At 41.3% G+C, this 13921-nt stretch overlaps 1 protein-coding gene across 5 annotated transcripts in view; it reads left to right on the top strand.

The window, feature by feature from the left end:
• LOC138361038 (beta-lactamase-like protein 2 homolog) overlaps nucleotides 1-13921 on the top strand; it is a 430568-nt gene that overhangs the window by 306152 nt on the left and 110495 nt on the right. For 4 of the 5 annotated variants that reach the window (XM_069320508.1, XM_069320506.1, XM_069320503.1 and 1 more), the window contains one exon: nucleotides 11746-11788. The gene's annotated coding sequence lies outside the window, so the exon portion shown is untranslated. Of the gene's footprint in view, nucleotides 1-8818; nucleotides 8911-11745; nucleotides 11789-13921 lie in introns of those variants that run through there. The other variant, XM_069320504.1, reaches the window with a different exon arrangement.

The raw sequence follows: 13921 nt of genomic DNA, 5'->3' as shown, positions 1-13921 counted from the left end.
TCAAAATATGGCTCAGGACTCGAAATTGGGATTTTTGGGATATTTTGAAAACTGCAGGGAGGTTTGGGACAAATTTGACCAAATGCCACTTTCAGTACTTGGCATAAGTTGGGTATAAAAAGTCGTAATTTCAAACTTTGAATACGCGCAGAGAGCCAAAATTTGGCTCCAAAATATTGCTCAGGCCTCTAAATTGGGATATTTGAGATATTTCGAAAACTGCAGGGGAGCTTGTGCGAAATGTGACTCACTGCCACTTTCAGGACTTGGCATATGTTGGGTATAAAATGCCGTAATTTCAAACCGCGAATACGTGCATAGAGCCAGAATTTGGCTCCAAAATATGGGTCAGGCCTCGAAAGTGGGATGTTTGGGATATTTTGAAAACTGCAGGGGAGTTTGAGCAAAATGTGACTCACTGCCGCTTTCAGTATTTGGCGTATGTTGGGTATAAAAAGTCGTTATTTCAAACTGCGAATACGTGCAGAGAGCCAAAATTTGGCTCCAAAATATGGCTCATGCCTCGAAATTGGGATATTTGGGATATTTCGAAAACTGCAATAGAGTTTGTGCAAAATGTGACTCACTGCCGCTTTCAGGACTTAGCATATGTTGGGTATAAAATGTCGTAATTTCAAACCACGAATACGTGCATGGTGCAAGAATTTGGCTCCAAAATATGGCTAAGGCCTCGAAATTGGGATGTTTGGGATATTTTGAAAACTGCAGGGGGGGTTTTGGACAAATGTGACCAAACGCCGCGTTCAGTACTTGGCATAAGTTGGGTATAAAATGTCGTAATTTCAAACTGCGAATACGTGCAGAGAGCCAAATTTGGCTCCAAAATATGGCTCATGCCTCGAAATTGGGATGTTTGGGATATTTTGAAAACTGCAGGGGGGTTTGGGACAAATATGACCAAACGCTGCTTACAGAACTTAGGCATATGTTGGGTATAAAAAGTAGTAATTTCAAACTGCGAATACGTGCAGAGAGCTTGAATTTGGCTCCAAAATATGGCTCAAGCCTTGAAAGTGGGATGTTTGGGATATTTTGAAAACTGCAGGGGAGTTTGAGCAAAATGTGACTCACTGCCGCTTTCAGTATTTGGCGTATGTTGGGTATAAAAAGTCGTTATTTCAAACTGCGAATACGTGCAGAGAGCCAAAATTTGGCTCCAAAATATGGCTCATGCCTCGAAATTGGGATATTTGGGATATTTCGAAAACTGCAATAGAGTTTGTGCAAAGTGTGACTCACTGCCGCTTTCAGGACTTAGCATATGTTGGGTATAAAATGTCGTAATTTCAAACCACGAATACGTGCATGGTGCAAGAATTTGGCTCCAAAATATGGCTAAGGCCTCGAAATTGGGATGTTTGGGATATTTTGAAAACTGCAGGGGGGGGGGGGGGTTTGGGACAAATGTGACCAAACACCGCTTTCAGTACTTGGCATATGTTGGATATAAAAATCGTAATATCAAACTGCGAATACGTGCAAAGAGCTAGAACTTGGCTCCAAAATATAGCTCAGGCCTCGAAATTGGGATATTTGGGATATTTCGAAAACTGCAGGGGAGTTTGTCCAAAATGTGACTCACTGCCGCTATCAGGACTTGGCATATGTTGGGAATAAGAAGTCGTTATTTCAAACTGCGTATACGTGCATAGAGCCAAAATTTGGCTCCAAAATACGGCTCAGGCCTCTAAATTGGGATGTTTAGGATATTTTGAAAACTGCAGTTGGGTTTGGGACAAATGTCACCAAACGCCGTTTTCAGTAATTCGCATATGTTGGGTATAAAAAAGTCGTAATTTCAAACTGAGAATACGTGCAGAGAGCCAGAATTTGGCTCCAAAATATGGCTCAGGCCTTGAAATTGGGATGTTTGGGATATTTTGAAAACTGCAGGGGGGTTTGGGATATATGTGACCAAACGCCGCTTTCATTACTAGGCACATGTTGGCTATAAAAAAGTCGTAATTTCAAACGGCGAATACGTGCGTAGAGCCAGAATTTGGCTCCAAAATATAGCTCAGGCCTCGAAATTGGGATATTTGGGATGTTTCCAAAACTGCAGGGGAGTTTGTGCAAAATGTGACTCACTGCCGCTATCAGGACTTGGCATATGCTGGGTATAAAAAGTCGTAATTTCAAACTGCGTATACGTGCATAGAGCCAGAATTTGGCTCCAAAATACGGCTCAGGCCTCGAAATTGGGATGTTTAGGATATTTTGAAAACTGCAGGAGGGTATGGGACAAATGTCACCAAACGCCGCTTTCAGTACTTTGCATATGTTGGGTATAAAAAAGTCGTAATTTAAAACTGTGAATACGTGCAGAGAGCCAGAATTTGGCTCCAAAATATGGCTCAGGCCTCGAAATTGGGATGTTTAGGATATTTTGAAAACTGCAGGAGGGTATGGGACAAATGTCACCAAACGCCGCTTTCATTACTTTGCATATGTTGGGTATAAAAAAGTCGTAATTTCAAACTGCGTATACGTGCATAGAGCCAGAATTTGGCTCCAAAATACGGCTCAGGCCTCGAAATTGGGATGTTTAGGATATTTTGAAAACTGCAGGAGGTTATGGGACAAATGTCACCAAACGCCGCTTTCAGTAATTGGCATATGTTGGGTATAAAAAATTCGCAATTTCAAACTACGAATACGTGCAGAGAGCCAGAATTTGGCTCCAAAATATGGCTCAAGCCTCGAAATTGGGATGTTTGGGATATTTTGAAAACTGCTGGGAGGTTTGGGACAAATGTGACCAAATGCCGCTTTCAGTACTTGGTATATGTTGGGTATAAAAAGTCGTAATTTCAAACTGCGAATACGTGCAGAGAGCCAGAATATGGCTCCAAAATATGGCTCAGGCCTCTTAATTGGGTTATTTGGGATATTTCGAAAACTGCAGGGAGGTTTGGGACAAATTTGACCAAATGCCACTTTCAGTACTTGGCATAAGTTGGGTATAAAAAGTCGTAATTTCAAACTTTGAATACGTGCAGAGAGCCAAAATTTGGCGCCAAAATATTGCTCAGTCCTCTAAATTGGGATATTTGAGATATTTCGAAAACATGCAGGGGAGCTTGTAGCGAAATGTGACTCACTGCCACTTTCAGGACTTGGCATATGTTGGGTATAAAATGTCGTAATTTCAAACCGCGAATACGTGCATAGAGCCAGAATTTGGCTCCAAAATATGGCTAAGGCCTCGAAATTGGGATGTTTGGGATATTTTGAAAACTGCAGGGGGGGGGGGGTTTGGGACAAATGTGACCAAACACCGCTTTCAGTACTTGGCATATGTTGGGTATAAAAATCGTAATATCAAACTGCGAATACGTGCAAAGAGCTAGAACTTGGCTCCAAAATATGGCTCAGGCCTCGATATTGTGATGTTTGGGATATTTTGAAAACTGCTGGGAGGTTTGGGACAAATATAACCAAATGCCGCTTTCAACACTTGGCATATGTTGGGTATAAAAATCGTAATATCAAACTGCGAATACGTGCAAAGAGCTAGAACTTGGCTCCAAAATATGGCTCAGGCCTCGAAATTGGGATGTTTGGGATATTTTGAAAACTGCAGGGGGGTTTGGGACAGATGTAACCAAACGCCGCTTTCATTACTTGGCATATGTTGGGTATAAAATAGTCGTAATTTCAAACGGCGAATACGTGCAGAAAGCCAGAATTTGGCTCCAAAATATAGCTCAGGCCTCGAAATTGGGATATTTGGGATATTTCGAAAACTGCAGGGGAGTTTGTCCAAAATGTGACTCACTGCCGCTATCAGGACTTGGCATATGTTGGGAATAAAAAGTCGTTATTTCAAACTGCGTATACGTGCATAGAGCCAAAATTTGGCTCCAAAATACGGCTCAGGCCTCTAAATTGGGATGTTTAGGATATTTTGAAAACTGCAGTGGGGTTTGGGACAAATGTCACCAAACGCCGCTTTCAGTAATTCGCATATGTTGGGTATAAAAAAGTCGTAATTTCAAACTGAGAATACGTGCAGAGAGCCAGAATTTGGCTCTAAAATATGGCTCAGGCCTCGAAATTGGGATGTTTGGGATATTTTGAAAACTGCAGGGGGGTTTGGGATATATGTGACCAAACGCCGCTTTCATTACTAGGCACATGTTGGCTATAAAAAAGTCGTAATTTCAAACGGCGAATACGTGCGTAGAGCCAGAATTTGGCTCCAAAATATAGCTCAGGCCTCGAAATTGGGATATTTGGGATGTTTCCAAAACTGCAGGGGAGTTTGTGCAAAATGTGACTCACTGCAACTATCAGGACTTGACATATGCTGGGTATAAAAAGTCGTAATTTCAAACTGCGTATACGTGCATAGAGCCAGAATTTGGCTCCAAAATACGGCTCAGGCCTCGAAATTGGGATGTTTAGGATATTTTGAAAACTGCAGGAGGGTATGGGACAAATGTCACCAAACGCCGCTTTCAGTACTTTGCATATGTTGGGTATAAAAAAGTCGTAATTTAAAACTGTGAATACGTGCAGAGATCCAGAATTTGGCTCCAAAATATGGCTCAGGCCTCGAAATTGGGATGTTTAGGATATTTTGAAAACTGCAGGAGGGTATGGGACAAATGTCACCTAACGCTGCTTTCAGTACTTTGCATATGTTGGGTATAAAAAAGTCGTAATTTCAAACTGCGTATACGTGCATAGAGTCAGAATTTGGCTCCAAAATACGGCTCAGGCCTCGAAATTGGGATGTTTAGGATATTTTGAAAACTGCAGGAGGGTATGGGACAAATGTCACCAAACGCCGCTTTCAGTAATTGGCATATGTTGGGTATAAAAAATTCGCAATTTCAAACTACGAATACGTGCAGAGAGCCAGAATTTGGCTCCAAAATATGGCTCAGGCCTCGAAATTGGGATGTTTGGGATATTTTGAAAACTGCTGGGAGGTTTGGGACAAATATGACCAAATGCCGCTTTCAGTACTTGGTATATGTTGGGTATAAAAAGTCGTAATTTCAAACTGCGAATACGTGCAGAGAGCCAGAATTTGGCTCCAAAATATGGCTCAGGCCTCTTAATTGGGTTATTTGGGATATTTCGAAAACTGCAGGGGAGTTTGTGCAAAATGTCACTCACTGCCGCTTTCAGGACTTGGCATATGTTGGGTATAAAAAGTCGTAATTTCAAACTGCGAATACGTGCATAGAGACAAAATTTGGCTCCAAAATACGGCTCAGGCCTCGAAATTGGGATGTTTGGGATATTTTGTAAACTGTAGGGAGGTTTGGGACAGATGTAACCAAACGCCGCTTTCAGTACTTGGCATATGTTGGGTATAAAAAGTCGTAATTTCAAACTGTGAATACGTGCAGAGATCCAGAATTTGGCTGTATAATATGGCTCAGGCCTCGAAATTAGGATATTTGAGATATTTTGAAAACTGCAGGGAGGTTTGGGACAAATGTGACCAAACATCGCTTTCAGTACTTGGAATGTGTTGGGTATATAAAGTCGTAATTTCAAACTGCGAATACGTGCAGAGAGCGAGAATTTGGCTCCACAATATGGCTCAGGCCTCGAAATTGGGATGTTTGGGATATTTTGAAAACTGCAGGGGGGTTTCAGACATATGTGTCCAAACGGCGCTTTCATTACTTGGCATATGTTGGGTATAAAATAGTCGTAATTTCAAACTTAGAATACGTGCAGAGAGCCAGAATTTGGCTCCAAAATATAGTTCAGGCCTCGAAATTGGGATATTTGGGATATTTCGAAAACTGCAGGGAAGTTTGTCCAAAATGTGACTCACTGCCGCTATCAGGACTTGGCATATGTTGGGAATAAAAAGTCGTTATTTCAAACTGCGTATACGTGCATAGAGCCAGAATTTGGCTCCAAAATACGGCTCAGGCCTCTAAATTGGGATGTTTAGGATATTTTGAAAACTGCAGTGGGGTTTGGGACAAATGTCACCAAACGCCGCTTTCAGTACTTCGCATATGTTGGGTATAAAAAAGTCGTAATTTCAAACTGAAAATACGTGCAGAGAGCCAGAATTTGGCTCCAAAATATAGCTCAGGCCTCGAAATTGGGATGTTTGGGATATTTTGAAAACTGCAAGAAGGATTGAGACAAATGTGACCAAACGCCGCTTTCAGTACTTGGTATATGTTGGGTATAAAAAAGTCGTAATTTCAATCTGCGAATACGTGCATAGAGCCAGAATTTGGCTCAAAAATATGGCTCAGGCCTCGAAATTGGGATGTTTGGGATATTTTGAAAACTGCAGGGAAGTTTGGGACAAATGTCACCAATCGCCGCTTTCAGTACTTGGCATATGTTGGGTATATAAAGTCGTAATTTCAAACGTCGAATACGTGCAGAGAGCCAGAATTTGGCTCCAAAATATAGCTCAGGCCTCGAAATTGGGATATTTGGGATGTTTCCAAAACTGCAGGGGAGTTTGTGCAAAATGTGACTCACTGCCGCTATCAAGACTTGGCATATGCTGGGTATAAAAAGTCGTAATTTCAAACTGCGTATACGTGCATAGAGCCAGAATTTGGCTCGAAAATACGGCTCAGGCCTCGAAATTGGGATGTTTAGGATATTTTGAAAACTGCAGGGAGGTTTGGGTCAAATGTCACCAAACGCCGCTTTCAGTACTTCGCATATGTTGGGTATAAAAAAGTCGTAATTTAAAACTGCGAATACGTGCAGAGAGCCAGAATTTGGCTCCAAAATATGGCTCAGGCCTCGAAATTGGAATATTTCGGATATTTTGAAAGCTGCAGGGGAGTTTGTGCAAAATATGACTCACTGTCGCTTTCAGTACTTGGCGTATGTTGGGTATAAAAAGTCGTAATTTCAAACTGCGAATACGTGCAGAGAGCCAGAATTTGGCTCGAAAGTATGGCTCAGGCCTCAAAATTGAGATGTTTGGGATATTTTGAAAACTGTAGTGGGGATTGGGACAAATGTGACCAACCGCCGCTTTCAGAACTTGGCATATGTTGGGTATAAAAAAGTGATGTGGAAAGCATGGGGGATTTTTTTTATATTGCAGAATGGTGACTGGGGCTAGTGCGTGATGCTTTCCTACTAATCCAAACCCACTCAGATGCACCTGCTATATTTAGATCAACAACACTGCTGATCTATGATTCATCCAGTGTCTAATGTCACTTAGTGGAGAGATTTAGCAAGAGGTCAGCAGCAGATCAACTTTTTCTAAATACCATGTTGGCGATCACAGCAAACAATGAGGGTGAAAAAAAGTTCATTTGCTGAGAGATTGTAATTCAGTAGAACTCCATTCACACTGACTGATGCCAAAATCTAGTACATCCATATCAGCCTGGATAGCTCCAGGGAGCCTCTGGCTCTCGCCATGTAAATGATGTTTCATTACATTCATTTTTTTTTTTACCCTGTCTGTAAGACATCGTTTTCTACAGATAAAATAATAACTATTTGGTATTTTTGAACATCATTCTCATAAATTTCTGCTCTGTTTAATTGAAGCCTTTTTATTTCTGCCATCCAACTATTATGAAGCTAAATGAGCTACGTAACAGCAATCCACGATTAGCAGAACTCACTACCAAACAGGTCAGTAGGAGGGATGAAGTTTGATGCAAATGACAGATAAGGACACACTTTAAAAGGATTCAGTATAAGTAGACAAATAAACACACAATTTAACAGGAGCATCTCTAAGCAGTAGCGTATATACTAAGCCTACAAACATAGGATTATGCCTAAACAGTAGGAGTGAGTGCTCCCAAAGACACAAAGCCAGTGTTCTAAACACTTATATTCGTCGAGCCCTTACCCACTGCTCAGAATGGAGCAACGTGAGTACGGAGTTTGAAAGTTAACTGAAGTGTTGGTGAACAATGGATATAGCAACAAAGAAATAAACGCAACATAAGATGACACCTGGACCAGGTACAATCCTGAACCTAGAACAGAAACCACAACACCTCCAATAATATTATAATACAAATCAGATTTGGAAGGAAGGATTGGGCTACAGGAAGGATTGGGCTACAGGAAGGATTGGTCTACAAGAAGGATTGGGCTACAGGAAAGATTGGGCTACAGGAAGGATTGAGCTACAGGAAGGATTGGTCTACAGGAAGGATTGGGCTACAAGAAGGATTGGGCTACAAGAAAGATTGGGCTACAGGAAAGATTGGGCTACAGGAAAGATTGAGCTACAGGAAGGATTGGTCTACAGGAAGGATTGGGCTACAAGAAAGATTGGGCTACAGGAAAGATTGGGCTACAGGAAGGATTGAGCTACATCTCCAAAAGTATATTTGCCAGATAATTTGGCACTAAAAACAAAGCGCATATATTATTGTTTAGACTAAATCCGCTACTCATTACTTTCCTGAAGTTGTCGTATATACACTACAAAATCTGCGTGTAAATCACAAGACAATTAACACGTGATGAAAATGGTGACGACAGTGTCAGACCACGAAGGAAGAATTGAAACAGGAATTTCCTTAAGTATTTTCGTAATTAATAATACATCTAAAGAAGGGTGTTTCAATTCTTCCTTCGAGGTCTGACATTGTCACTACAGTGTTGAATGTATTTAAACGTTGCAACAATGAATAATGAGAACAATCATTATATGGATGGCGTAATAACAGGGGAGCATTAGCCCCTCTGGTGGTCAGATGCTTAACTGTATTAGAGGTTGACAGTTTAGATATTATAGTGAAGTAAGGGTGAGTGGCGCGTCTGGGAGTCCCGCTTCTTAACGTGTGGCTCAGTTGTCGACCAGCCGCCGCCTGGCAAGGGTCACGTTGATTACCAGTGAGCAAAAAATAAATGTGTTACAGATATCATTACTCAATCATAATATAGAAAGAATTGTTCGGGGTGTGTACTTCATGTTGTTATTCGTTATTATTTTGTATATTATATGTATTTAGACAAAATATAGAGGAGATTGTCAGGTGGCAGCCATAGGTGTACCCGCTAGTTATGTCATTAGGGCGCTTGTGGTGGCCTTAATAGCCATGCCAGTAGCTAGCCAGCAATCTTAAGGTTATCTTGAGATGATTTCAGGGCTTAGCATCCCCCGCGGCCCTGTCCTCGACCAGGCCTTCTTTTTCTTACACATCCCCAGGAAACAGCCCATAGCAGCTGTCTAACTCCCAGGTACTTATTTACTGATAGGTATACAGGGTCATCAGGGTGAAAGAAAGTGTCCATTTGTTTCAGCCTCCACCGGGGATCGACCCCGGAACCTCAGGATTACGAATCCGGAGCACTCTCCACTCGGCTGTCAGGCCCCTTAAAACAACCCAAAGAGAAATCTTCTACATATTTTGATGAAAATCTGAATGAAACGAGAAATGTTGGCCACAGATTGTGTGAAGATGGTGGGGGGGGGGGATTGAGGGGGTGCAGGTTAGTACGATGAGCATGATTCAGAATGATGGAAGGAGAAGGGCTCCTATGATGAATTGACCTAAGGGCCACCATCTACAGTGGCCTCGACGGGGACAGGACGGCGGCACCTTGTCAAAGGTCAGCCTTCCTACTCCCTCCACCCTTATTTTATTGAGGATTTGTCTTGTGTATATTGTGAACAAGAGGAATGACTCGACATTTACGACTTGAGTGGTTAAGCGGGTTCATGGGTTAATAATCCTATGGGGGAAACAACACATCTATTTTCTGTGTTACATTGTGGCTTGTTGAGCTTGAAGCTGTTGTCCAGCCTGTCTGTGTCAAATATGACATTTTAGAGAAGTGGTCTGTATTAATGACCTCCAACTTGGTCAGTATTACAAAGGCCTCGGCTGTTATTTATTTATTTATATAACTACAAGTTATATTGGGTTTCTGATCAACCCGTCCTCTTAAAACTAACGTCACTTTTGGCTGGTATGCGCGGCACTATGGCCAAATTTGGACGTAATTTGAAATGAAATCGACTCACAAAAGTGACGCACGGTTCCGTTTTCTGTTTGAGTCGTCCGGCTTACTCGGCCAGCTTAGAAGAGGATTCTTTCCATTAACATTTTTCATAACGTTTTGAAATTTTATGAGAATTTCCTGCCCACCTAACCTACCAGAGGACCCTTAACTTATTGTTGTTGAAAAAAAGCCCAAATTTATTTTCATTTTGTTTTCATTTCCAAATTACGTCCATATTCGGCCTTACGGGTAAACGGCCAAAAGCGACGCTATTTTTAAGAGGACAGGTGACAAGGAGTACATAGCCCTGTGTGTTTACATTCTTGTAAAGCCACTAGTACGCATAACACTTCGGCCAGGTCCTTAATTTAACAGATAATATTAAGTAGGTAATTTCTATGAAAATTTATAGGCTAATCTATCTAAATCTATAACAATTTAAACTTTTATAGTGTTAGTCCTTCAAAGATTCGTGGTAGTGACAGTTGAACAAGTTCTGGCATGATTGTTGTTGCTGTCTTGAACTTTCTCCAAAGCTGAAAATCATTGATGTGTTTTTGAAGTGAGGTTTCCATATTAGGACACAGTAGGCCAGATGGGACCACAACAGAGACTCGTACAGTTGAATATTCAACGTTGTTCGTTTCAGTCAAAGATTCGTTTAACTATTCTTAAGGATTGTTTTCATATTAACTGTGAGTCCCAGATGTTCAATGGCTGGTACATCATAACTCCTAGGTAATATTGACTTAAATTTACCAGAGGGCCACCATTTCTCCATAGTGCCCTCTACGGCAACAGGAAGCCGGCGGCTTGTCAAAGGTTCCCCTATGGTTCCTGAGAATTTTGTCTATCTGTATTTTGAGCGCGCAAACTGCTGCATTATGACATTAAAGGTAGTGTGATAATATGCACAACGTGTTTTGTAGCTAAGGTAAAGGTGACTTGTAATGTTTAGCAACAAGTCACCCTAGATTGTTTAGTGTGTTGACGACGACGTTTCGGTCCTGGACCATTCTCAAGTCGACTTGAGAATGGTCCAGGATGGACCGAAACGTCGTCATCCCTTCACCTGCTAGTGTGTGGCCTGGTCAAACTACTTCAGCCACGTTATTGTGACTCATCGCCTGCACTTAGTGTGTTAACGACTGGGGCGATGGAGTGGTCATATCAGGATGGCAATTGTGCAAATAAATGTGGAAGATAATTGTTTCCATCTTGTTTACTCTGCGATATGAAATGGTTTCACCTGTAAATGGTCCTTTTTGACAATGTAATCACTAGGCTTCTAACGTTGGTTTGGTGCTCAGAGACCATATACTGTACTTAAGAGGTTTTAAGCATGTTATTTATATAATTTAGGCCAATAAACAGCTAAATAAATTAATAATACACAGTACGTTTATCTAAGATTAGCTAAAGGTTTGTTTTTAGTGGAAGACCCTAATAAGATAATGTGTTTTTATGTAACTTTAAAAGAACATTGATGCTTAACCATAGCCTCATGAGTCGGAGACAAAAATGTACTCCGTTAGGCTATTGCAGTCTTATCAGTCTTGCCTACTCGCTATTGTTGATACAATCTTTAATTAATCTCCATTGCAATTTCACCTTTTCCAGTGATTGGTTCCAGTGTTCTTGAAATTCATAATTGTATTTTCCTACTCGATTGTATTTGAAATAAACTGTTTATACTTACCCTGGTGCTACATAGCCTTCCCGGTTTGGTGCCTTATTTTAATAATTACTTATACTTGCCCTTAATATATGTAAAAAATATTTTTTCAGGAGTGTGGCACGTGTGGACAAGTGTTGGATCAGAGGAGTCAAGGTAAAGTGCTTATTTAACAACTAGTTCTGGGGAGGAGCGGGTGGAACTAGATGGACGTAGTCAACTTCACATTCTTGTTACACTAACACTGGTTTGTGCCTCGGAGAGGCTGCAGGATCCAATATGTTCAGTAGATCTTCGGTTTCAACTCCTTTTGACCATGTCGTAGCTCAGTCGATTACGGCAGCGTCTGGGATGCTCTCGGACGCAGGTTCGAATCCTCGTCCCGGCCCTTGTGGATTTGTACACTCTTGTTAGCAGGCTGAGAGCTTTTCTTTCCCATAGATTTATTTATAGAAGAGTTAGCAATAAGTCGGCTGGGTTTATTAACGTATTGTTTTTAGGCCCCATTTACATTATGCCGTTCAGTTTTGGTCGCCATACACATAATGAATGGACATAATTCACTAGAACACGTCAGTTAGGATGACAAAGTTAATCCCGCAAATTAGAAAGCTTCCATATGAAGAGATGTTGGAAAAACCTTAACGTGACATGATTGAAGTGTACAAGTGGATGAATGGGCATAACAAGGGAGTTATTGATAAGGCTTTAAATGAAGATAAGTTTAGATTTAGGAAATACCTGGGTAAATACTGGTTTGGTAACTGGGTTGTGGATTTGCGGAACCAATTACTGGATCATGTGCAGACGACGAGTCACAATAATACCTGCGTTCACAGTTCATCCTCGTCGCCAATGTGGTGTTTGTGTGTTACTGAGGAAGTCTTGGTTGTAGGGTTGATGTAAAGTCATGACTTGGTTACTGACTTTAATACTTAATATGATTACATGACTAGTAGCTACCAAGCTTGGCGGGCGTCCTGTACGCTCTCTTGTTTACCTCCCCTCTCTGGCGTCCCAGCCGCCGCACATAGAAAACGGATGGTACCATTTTCTGTGAACATGACAAGCCCCAGGCGAGGTGTGGAAAGAAAGTCCAGCCAGGGGCGTTCAATCTGTGCGCCAAGATGGCCGACCTTCGGGCGGGAATCTCCTCCACAACCAAATCTTTTATTGAGGAGTTGTTGCCAACCTACTTTTATCTGGCATGTATTATGCCAGTTTTCGCCTCGCATAATTTTTTCTCATTTGGAAAATACATTATTATCTTCACTATAAATTACTACTATAGTGTGTCATTTCTGCTCACACTCATCTCTAAATAAAATGATTACAAATATTTCCAAAGACATAAACTGCCTCATCCAGCCCGCCTCTTCCCTCATTCCAAATCCAAAAACCCTCCAACTCCAACTCCAAGAGGAATTTCAAACTGCGAATACGTGCAGAGAACCAGAATTTGGCTCCAAAATATGGCTCAGGCCTCGAAATTGAGATGTTTGGGATATTTTGAAAACTGCAGGGGAGTTTGTGCAAAATGTGACACACTGCTGCTTTCAGTACTTGGTATATGTTGGGTATAAAAAAGTCGTAATTTCAAACTGCGAATACGTGCAGAGAGCCAGAATTTGGCTCCAAAATAAGTATCAGGCCTTAAAATTGGGTTATTTGGGATATTTCGAAAACTGCAGGGGAGTTTGCGCATAATGTGACTCACTGCCACTTTCAGTACTTGGTATATGTTGGGTATAAAAAAGTCGTAATTTCAAACTGCGAATACGTGCAGAGAGCCAGAATTTGGCTCCAAAATAAGTATCAGGCCTTAAAATTGGGATATTTGGGATATTTCGAAAACTGCAGGGGAGTTTGCGCATAATGTGACTCACTGCCACTTTCAGTACTTGGCAAATGTTGGGTATAAAACGTCGTAATATCAAACTGTGAATTCGTGCAGAGAGCCAAACGTTGGCTCCAAAATATGGCTCAGGTCTCGATATTGAGATGTTTGGGATATTTTGAAAACTGCAGGGAGGTTTAGGACAAATGTGACCAAACGCCGCTTTCCGTACTTGGCATATGTTGGGTATAAAAAAGTCGCAATTTCAAACTGCGAATACGTGCAGAGAGCAAGAATTTGGCTCCAAAACATGGCTCAGGCCTCGAAATTGGGATATTTGGGATATTTTGAAAACTGCAGGGGAGTTTGTGCAAAATGTGACTCACTGCTGCTTTCAGTTCTTGGCATATGTTGGGTATAAAAAGTCGTTATTTCAAACTGCGAATACGTGC

This window comes from Procambarus clarkii, unplaced genomic scaffold (assembly GCF_040958095.1).
Source record: "Procambarus clarkii isolate CNS0578487 unplaced genomic scaffold, FALCON_Pclarkii_2.0 HiC_scaffold_153, whole genome shotgun sequence".
In the NCBI taxonomy this organism is placed as follows: Eukaryota; Metazoa; Arthropoda; class Malacostraca; order Decapoda; family Cambaridae; genus Procambarus; species Procambarus clarkii.
Note: the sequence above shows the minus strand (reverse complement) of the source record. Positions and strands in the feature narration are given on the sequence as shown.